The sequence below is a fragment of the Pocillopora verrucosa genome, chromosome 3, assembly GCF_036669915.1.
Source record: "Pocillopora verrucosa isolate sample1 chromosome 3, ASM3666991v2, whole genome shotgun sequence".
Taxonomy (NCBI): domain Eukaryota; kingdom Metazoa; phylum Cnidaria; class Anthozoa; order Scleractinia; family Pocilloporidae; genus Pocillopora; species Pocillopora verrucosa.
Window position 1 is genome coordinate 12,425,211 of NC_089314.1, and position 6,867 is coordinate 12,432,077.

Below are 6,867 nucleotides of genomic sequence, written 5' to 3' on the forward strand. Positions count from 1 at the left end.
TTTTTGGATTGTGATGTACTGAAAAACCGTTTTATGAATCATGTTTGACATGCATTTCATGAAACGAGAAGGAGAAAAAATCCATTAAGTGAGGGAAGTAAATCGTGTATTTATACTGAAATGAAGAGAATACTTTGATCTGGTCAACGGTACATGAACGGTGTATCAGACCGATTACGAATTGACGAAACATCCCGTACAGCCTGTCGGAAAAAAAACAGAGGGACTGGCTGACATTTACTGCATGCCATATTTTTGGAAAGATTCCTTAATTTCTGCTCTTACTGTGACGATCAGTAAGTCTACGAGTTAGTTCTTAATGACTGTTTATATAATTATTTCCTAGTTCCTCAATCGATGTTGCAATATCGTTAAAAAAGGAAACCAAGTACCATATTTCCTCGAATAAGCGCCCACGCTCCTTTACGCGCCCTCCCCCAACTAGTGCCCACACTCTTAGAAGCGCCCTCCCTCAATTAGTGCCCACACCTTAGGTCGTTATGTCAAACAAGCGCTCTTCTCGAATAAGCGCCGACCCCTCCTTCCTCGCTTTCTTTAATAGTAGAGATACAAAGAAAACCTGTTTCTATTGTCACTTCATTTATAACTTTTTAGCCTTCAACTACAGCGGAATCAGTACAGGGAAATAGTTTCTTCATAAGTGGCCCCCTTCGATCAATCGCCCTCCTCTCAATAAGCGCCTCTCCTTTTAACCGAAATTTTAAATAGGCGCGGAAATAAGATATTTAATCATAGGGCAGGAGAGGACGATCTTTCACCAGATGCTATATACAGAGGTAACATTGTTTATTATTTCCCTACGGAGGTAGGCAACCCTTTCATTTTAACCACGTGCTATCGATGGACTGAGATGTTAACAGAATAACAGACCCAGTGTAAAGAGGTTCTTTCCTATCACTAAGTGGAAGATCAAATTTAAAAATGATAGAGCTGCAGTTTAATTGAAGAATAAAATTTTGTCAACCAAAACCATGCATGAAAAGGGATGAAAATACGCAAAGCTCCATCAAATAAGTAACCATCGAATCGAAGCCTGGTGAAGTATACTGGGAAAAGACTGTACTAGATGGTGGAAGACATGAGGAGTTGCGACCTTTATCATGACAATGACTGTATTGAAGAGTGTCTCAAGTTTTGTTTCATGCCTATATTGCGAGATGAACTTCATGGGGCAGCAAGACTGTGGAATCTCCATCGAATTCTACCTTCAACAAACTTGGAATCCCCATCTGGGAGGCCTGATGTACTATTCTTTCTCCCGGAGGATCCGGTACAAGGAAGTATATGGTGGACGTCGACTTGGACGAATTGGATCTTGCAGAGGAGAGATGCTGCTATCGACCTCCGCAAAGTGGTTGCTCAGATGAACTTACCCAGTTATCAGAAATCATGAGGGGAAAAAAGTTTATAATTTCCTCGCACACCTGAAGAGGTAACAATTTTGTATGTAACCTCACTCGAAGAAATAGGCAAAATGTAAGAGACCTGGGACATGCATAACCCTTCTGGGGTGCTAACCCCTCCCCCCCCCCACCACCCTCTTTTCACTTATGTCCAGAATTGAACCCACTTGTTTCAGAGTACTTCTTGTTGACTGAATATTTAAGACACTTTCATACACTTCCTATTTGGTGTAATATGTGTGTTTGGTGGAATTCCATCAATAGGGACACTTTGTGATGCCCTCTATGACGCAGATGAACACTTCCTTTTGTTAGGTTCTAATAATTTCACACAATCCATGTGCAACATTTGTTAACCTGTAACAGTCAAGAAACTGATGGCATATACTGTTAGCTTATTTGAACTGTAACAAAAACATCAAACAAAGTTTCCAATCTTCCCTTTCCTTGAACATTTTTTTCTTTCAAAACAATGAATTATCCGCAGTAAGTCTTTACTAGTTATTCGCGTGGTTCATGATGCAACGTTTTACTACCATATCAGCTATAGAAAAATATTGAACCCTTGGTACAAAGATAGGGGAAACGTTATTAAATCTTGTCAAATGACGACGCTTGGCTTTCCGTCATGATATTTGTAAACTCTTCGGCAAGAGCTGGGAAAGATTCGTATAACGTAGGAAGCTCCAGGATGGGAGTACATGTACGAGCCACAGGGTGTCTCTGGAGCCCTTCAAATGAAGAGAAACAAATTCTTGTGGAGTCACAGGTGATCACATCACTCCATGTGCAAAAGAGTAGAAACATATAGAAAGCGCCTTCCCCTCCAAGGAATTGACAAATTTCTTCAAATAGTCAAGACTCTGACGTTCACCACCGGTTGATGGCTTTCCTCGGAACAGTTTCATTATCTTTTTCGCTGTTGGTCGTTTAGTTTCGTAGAGTTGATCAAGCCCCTCGAGTGTTTAGAAGCTGTGTTCACATCGTTGCACATCCAGTATAGGAGCCCAGCAATGTAACACATATCTCGGTTTCTGGATGAGCTCTTGATGAGCAAGCTCGCTGATGATGGATCTGATGTTGTCTTTGTCGGGCTTTCGAAAACATTTGCATGTGAAGAGAAACTCCGGCACATGATCATCATCATCATTACCATCATGATCTTGGGAGTCAAAGTTATCTCTTAGACACATACTCAACACCTCCCTATCCTCTGCCGTGATACATTCCCGAAACGACTTCAGAAGAAACTCTAGAGTTATACTCTTCTCCCCAAACAAGCACAATGCAGCAGATAGATTTGAATGTTGAAGAGAAAAAAAACTTCATCTTTTAGTACCCATAAACAAGGACTCGTGCGATGGCCTTCCATTCCGGCTTTTGGAGGTCATGCCTTATGTATGGTATTTTTTCATTACTTCCATTAGTCAGAGCTGTAAAACATTCTTGCTGGAAACTCGTCATAACATCGAGAAGAACTTCTTTACCCCGTCCGGCCTCAGGTTCGCTCCTTACATCTATAACAAACGCATCAAAACTGTAGCTAAAAATTCTCGGGTTGCTAAATATTTTAATTAGATCTTTTTTGACGCTGCTTCGATAAACAGTGACACGCTGTGGTCGTTCGCCTGCCAATAAAGTGAAGAAGGAAGAGAATTTAATGCAACAGAAAACACTGTAATATTTACAGTCCAGTTATTTCATCCACTCGCACAAACACACACGCCCATACACCCACATTAACAGCTCAGTTAAATTACGAGACTTGCATTGATGATTGTCTCAGCAGTCAAAAATTTTTTGTCCAAAAATGCCTTCCTTGAAACTTAACGCTTGCGAAAGAAGTAGCCGTCAATTTATTATACCTTGGTCTGTAGGATTATTTATCTCCTCTAAAGCCAGTTCATCACATTGTGAATGTATTTCTGTTGTACACCGTAGAAAAAATAATAAATGTTAAAACACTAGTAACAACGCAACAACTTCTTTTTATTAGTAATAAAATGCTCATCTGTGTGTGTATTTGATCGATATTTGAGGCGAGCTGTTTTATATTGTTAACTTGTCATAAATTTTGTACCACTTTGCATGGAGTACTTATTTGAAACTTTGGCTGATCAGAGGCGAATTCGACGATGTATGGTAACTGTTCCGTTATAAATTTAGCAACTAAGTTCAACTCTTCTTAATTGATACATTCATCAAAACATTTTCAACTTCGTATAAGGCAGTATGCGTCCTAGAATAGCGGATTATAGAAGCCAGGCAATTAGTCAGTGCAGGCAAATATGACGGTCAGGGGCAGAGGGTAAAGTGTCAAGACATCATCCTCCCAAACCCTACTATAATAAGTAGACTATTCCCAGTACACTGATTTCCCTCTCTCCCTAGTTTCCCTCTTCTCGATGCCCAAGCCAAGTGTGCTTAGCCTTAGACCAGGGCACCTCTTAAATAAAGGCTTTAAGATGTGTTTCTATGAATGGTTGACTCCAAATTCTCCAGCTTTCATGCGTTGCTACTCCAGTTCAGTAACCAACCTCTGAACTTGTTCTGCTTTCCACTACTTTGGTTTCAAATTTACTTTGTACTACTGTTTCATCTGGGGCCCTAATGAAAGAAATGAAATGCTTCTGTCTCATTGAAAATATTGTACAACGTAGTTTTATGAACTTAATACTTTTCATATTTGACCTTTAAACCAATAATTAAGATGTTATCAGGGAATGGTTTTCTCACTTTGCGGATTCTCAAAATATGCCCAAATGAGTTAATTATTAACAAAAAGTGTACTTTTGAATATAAATTTAACATTATTTCCGATGAATGGAATTATTTTCAATTAATAAATTCTTGTATCAATTGCAAGTAAGTTTCTCATACTTACTCATCATCTATCATCAGTTGGCTGGGCACATGCTCAGAAATAGACCTGCAATGAAGAAAGTATTTGTTGGTATTATTGACCAGAGCTTGAAGAGAGGCTGGCATTGAAAGTAAATCCTAAGATACGAATAACGCTTGGTCTAACATGACTTTTAACCTAAGTACATGGCAGCTGTCATGGTAGCTTGAGAGAAAAGGTTAAGTGGGGATATATTGACAGCTAAACAGCTTGCACATACAAATTATCATTTCCCATCGTATTTGTGTAACTATTTGCCAGTGCAGGTTTTGAGGATTCTTCGTTTTGTTCCAGCACGGGAAACATATCCTCCAGGGTGTCATCCGTTATCAGACCATCCAAAACCTCTGAACTGAATTTCACTATCAGCCAAAGAGGGTCTTTTGTCTGAAAAAACCATGTAGGTCATGGTTAGGTCCACAATTGGATTGCTTGGATGTAAGGGCAATGCAAGAGCATCACGAAGGATGAAGTTTTCCGGTTCTTCACAAAGCGATCCTATCCAATCAAATACTGATGACATCGCGGAAGATGATGGAAATCTTCTTTCTTGTTTTCCCATGGTAACATGCCGAACCTTTACTGTGACAAAACACTCAGTAGGTTCAAGTGGAATTCTAGTCATACAAGCCTCTCTAAGGTCTGTTTTCCGCCTCAGACTTTGCATTTCTTTCTTTAGGGCATCCTCTTGGATTAGTTTCTGACATGTACTAACGCCTGTAAGTGTTTTCTTTTTGACATAAGATCAACCACAAATGAGCTTCTATTGACTTGAGTAGCAGTAAAAATTACACAGATCACTTCAAGGCTTGGTATTTGTGTTTCACTGTCGATCGGTGGCTTAGCTTTCTTAGCTCCCCTCACTCGAGTACTTATCTTTACACATAGTCATAAAAAACACAATTCTCTCAAATTAAACCTCTATTGTATTTATACTTGAAATGAAGGATTTCATATAATTTGGAAATAACAATTCATGATATTATGCTTTACAATACATAACTAATGCGATGGTAACATAGCAAAGTTTATACGTATTGTATTGTAAATAGTTTGATTTTTTACTGAATAGTTTGCATAGCAGCACAAATTCACCTTTTAATTTAAGCACATGTAGGAAGGTGAATTGGAACAGAATTCTACTTAGAATTTTTAATTACATTTAACTCTTTGGAAATATCAGGGCGAAAAACAAGTGAAGGTGCTATGATATCATTTTTTTCTTATATAAGAGAGTTGCCCCCGGGCCAGAATTGTGTTCTCATGCCATACCCAAGTGCTGGATTTGCTGGTCAATTTTTTTTGTAAAAGGCAACATCAGCGGCCGTGACTTTCTACTCATTGACCAGCAATTGATTTGCCTATCCAGGCCCTAAAACTCTTTTACCATTAAACTTCTCACCTCCATATTAAAATATGGAAAAGTGTGTTCCGCTGGAAAGACCGGGGTGGGGGAATGTTGAAGCTTCGAATTGCTCGGCAATGACCTGCACAACTTATTTTATTTAATTACGCCAATTATCTCTATTTTACTTTTTATATGTAAAGAGGCGTGAAAAAGGCACTTGCGTGATCGCGTGACGCTCAAGACCTTGCTTACTCGCTGATCATGCAATCGTCCCTGTCAATCCCTGTCACATTCTTTAGACACCTCATGACATGTAAAGTGGAAAGGAGGCCACTTTGATGGGTGGATTTATCAGGGAATGTCCGTGAAGGTATTGTTCGTAGTTCGTAGTTCGTAGTCATAACCGAAGGTGGTTGGTTTCCAGCTTGTGAGACATCTTGCTGACCATTCACAAGACGAATCGTCATCTCGATCAAAAATTAGATGTCTCACGGTGTATTCCAGCAATATTTTAAGGTTTTTCGTCGTTGAATTCCTGAAGATATCATACTAGTTCCGCTGTATCACAGAAGATCACAGAACGATTTTAGTCAAGGTTTATCTAGAAACGTGAGTTACTTGTGTGTGCTCATGGCTGTTTTGTTTAGTTATCAACTGCTCACTACAGTGCCTAAAAAGCCATTATTCTAATTGAGTCGAAGTAGATTACAAGGTAAAATAGGAAATGGAAGGCTGCCACATGTCATAATGGTTTGCTTGGGATTAGATACATTAAGAAATTTGAGTTCAATTGTGAAAAAATAAAGAATATAAAGAAAATAAGCCACTAACTTCTCCCGACCACGCTCATTAAAGCCAACACATACTTTCCGAGTGAAATTACTAACCTAAACAGTGTAATATTGTTATTATACAGTTAAGGGTCTGGTCTCTCCTCACAACCCACATAATAGAAGATGTTGCCAACTAGGCACGTCAATTCCAATGCTGGCAATAAGCCAGCATTGGAATTTTCCTTAACCTTACAAAAAGATTCACTGTTGCCGACCACTCTACTCTGTTATCTAAACTGAAATGTTGTGGGTTTTTGTATTGAAATAAAAGTCCATGACGATTCTCGTTGGAAATCCAACGGCAGGTAGTTACGCCTCTATCAGAATCAAGGACTAGTCTAATTATTGAGATTCGGCAAA

General features: G+C 39.1%; 1 pseudogene; it reads right to left on the minus strand.

Moving 5' to 3' along the window:
• Positions 1-2,015: 2,015 nt before the first annotated feature.
• On the minus strand, positions 2,016-5,734 carry LOC136279553 (uncharacterized; annotated as a pseudogene).
• Positions 5,735-6,867: the final 1,133 nt, after the last annotated feature.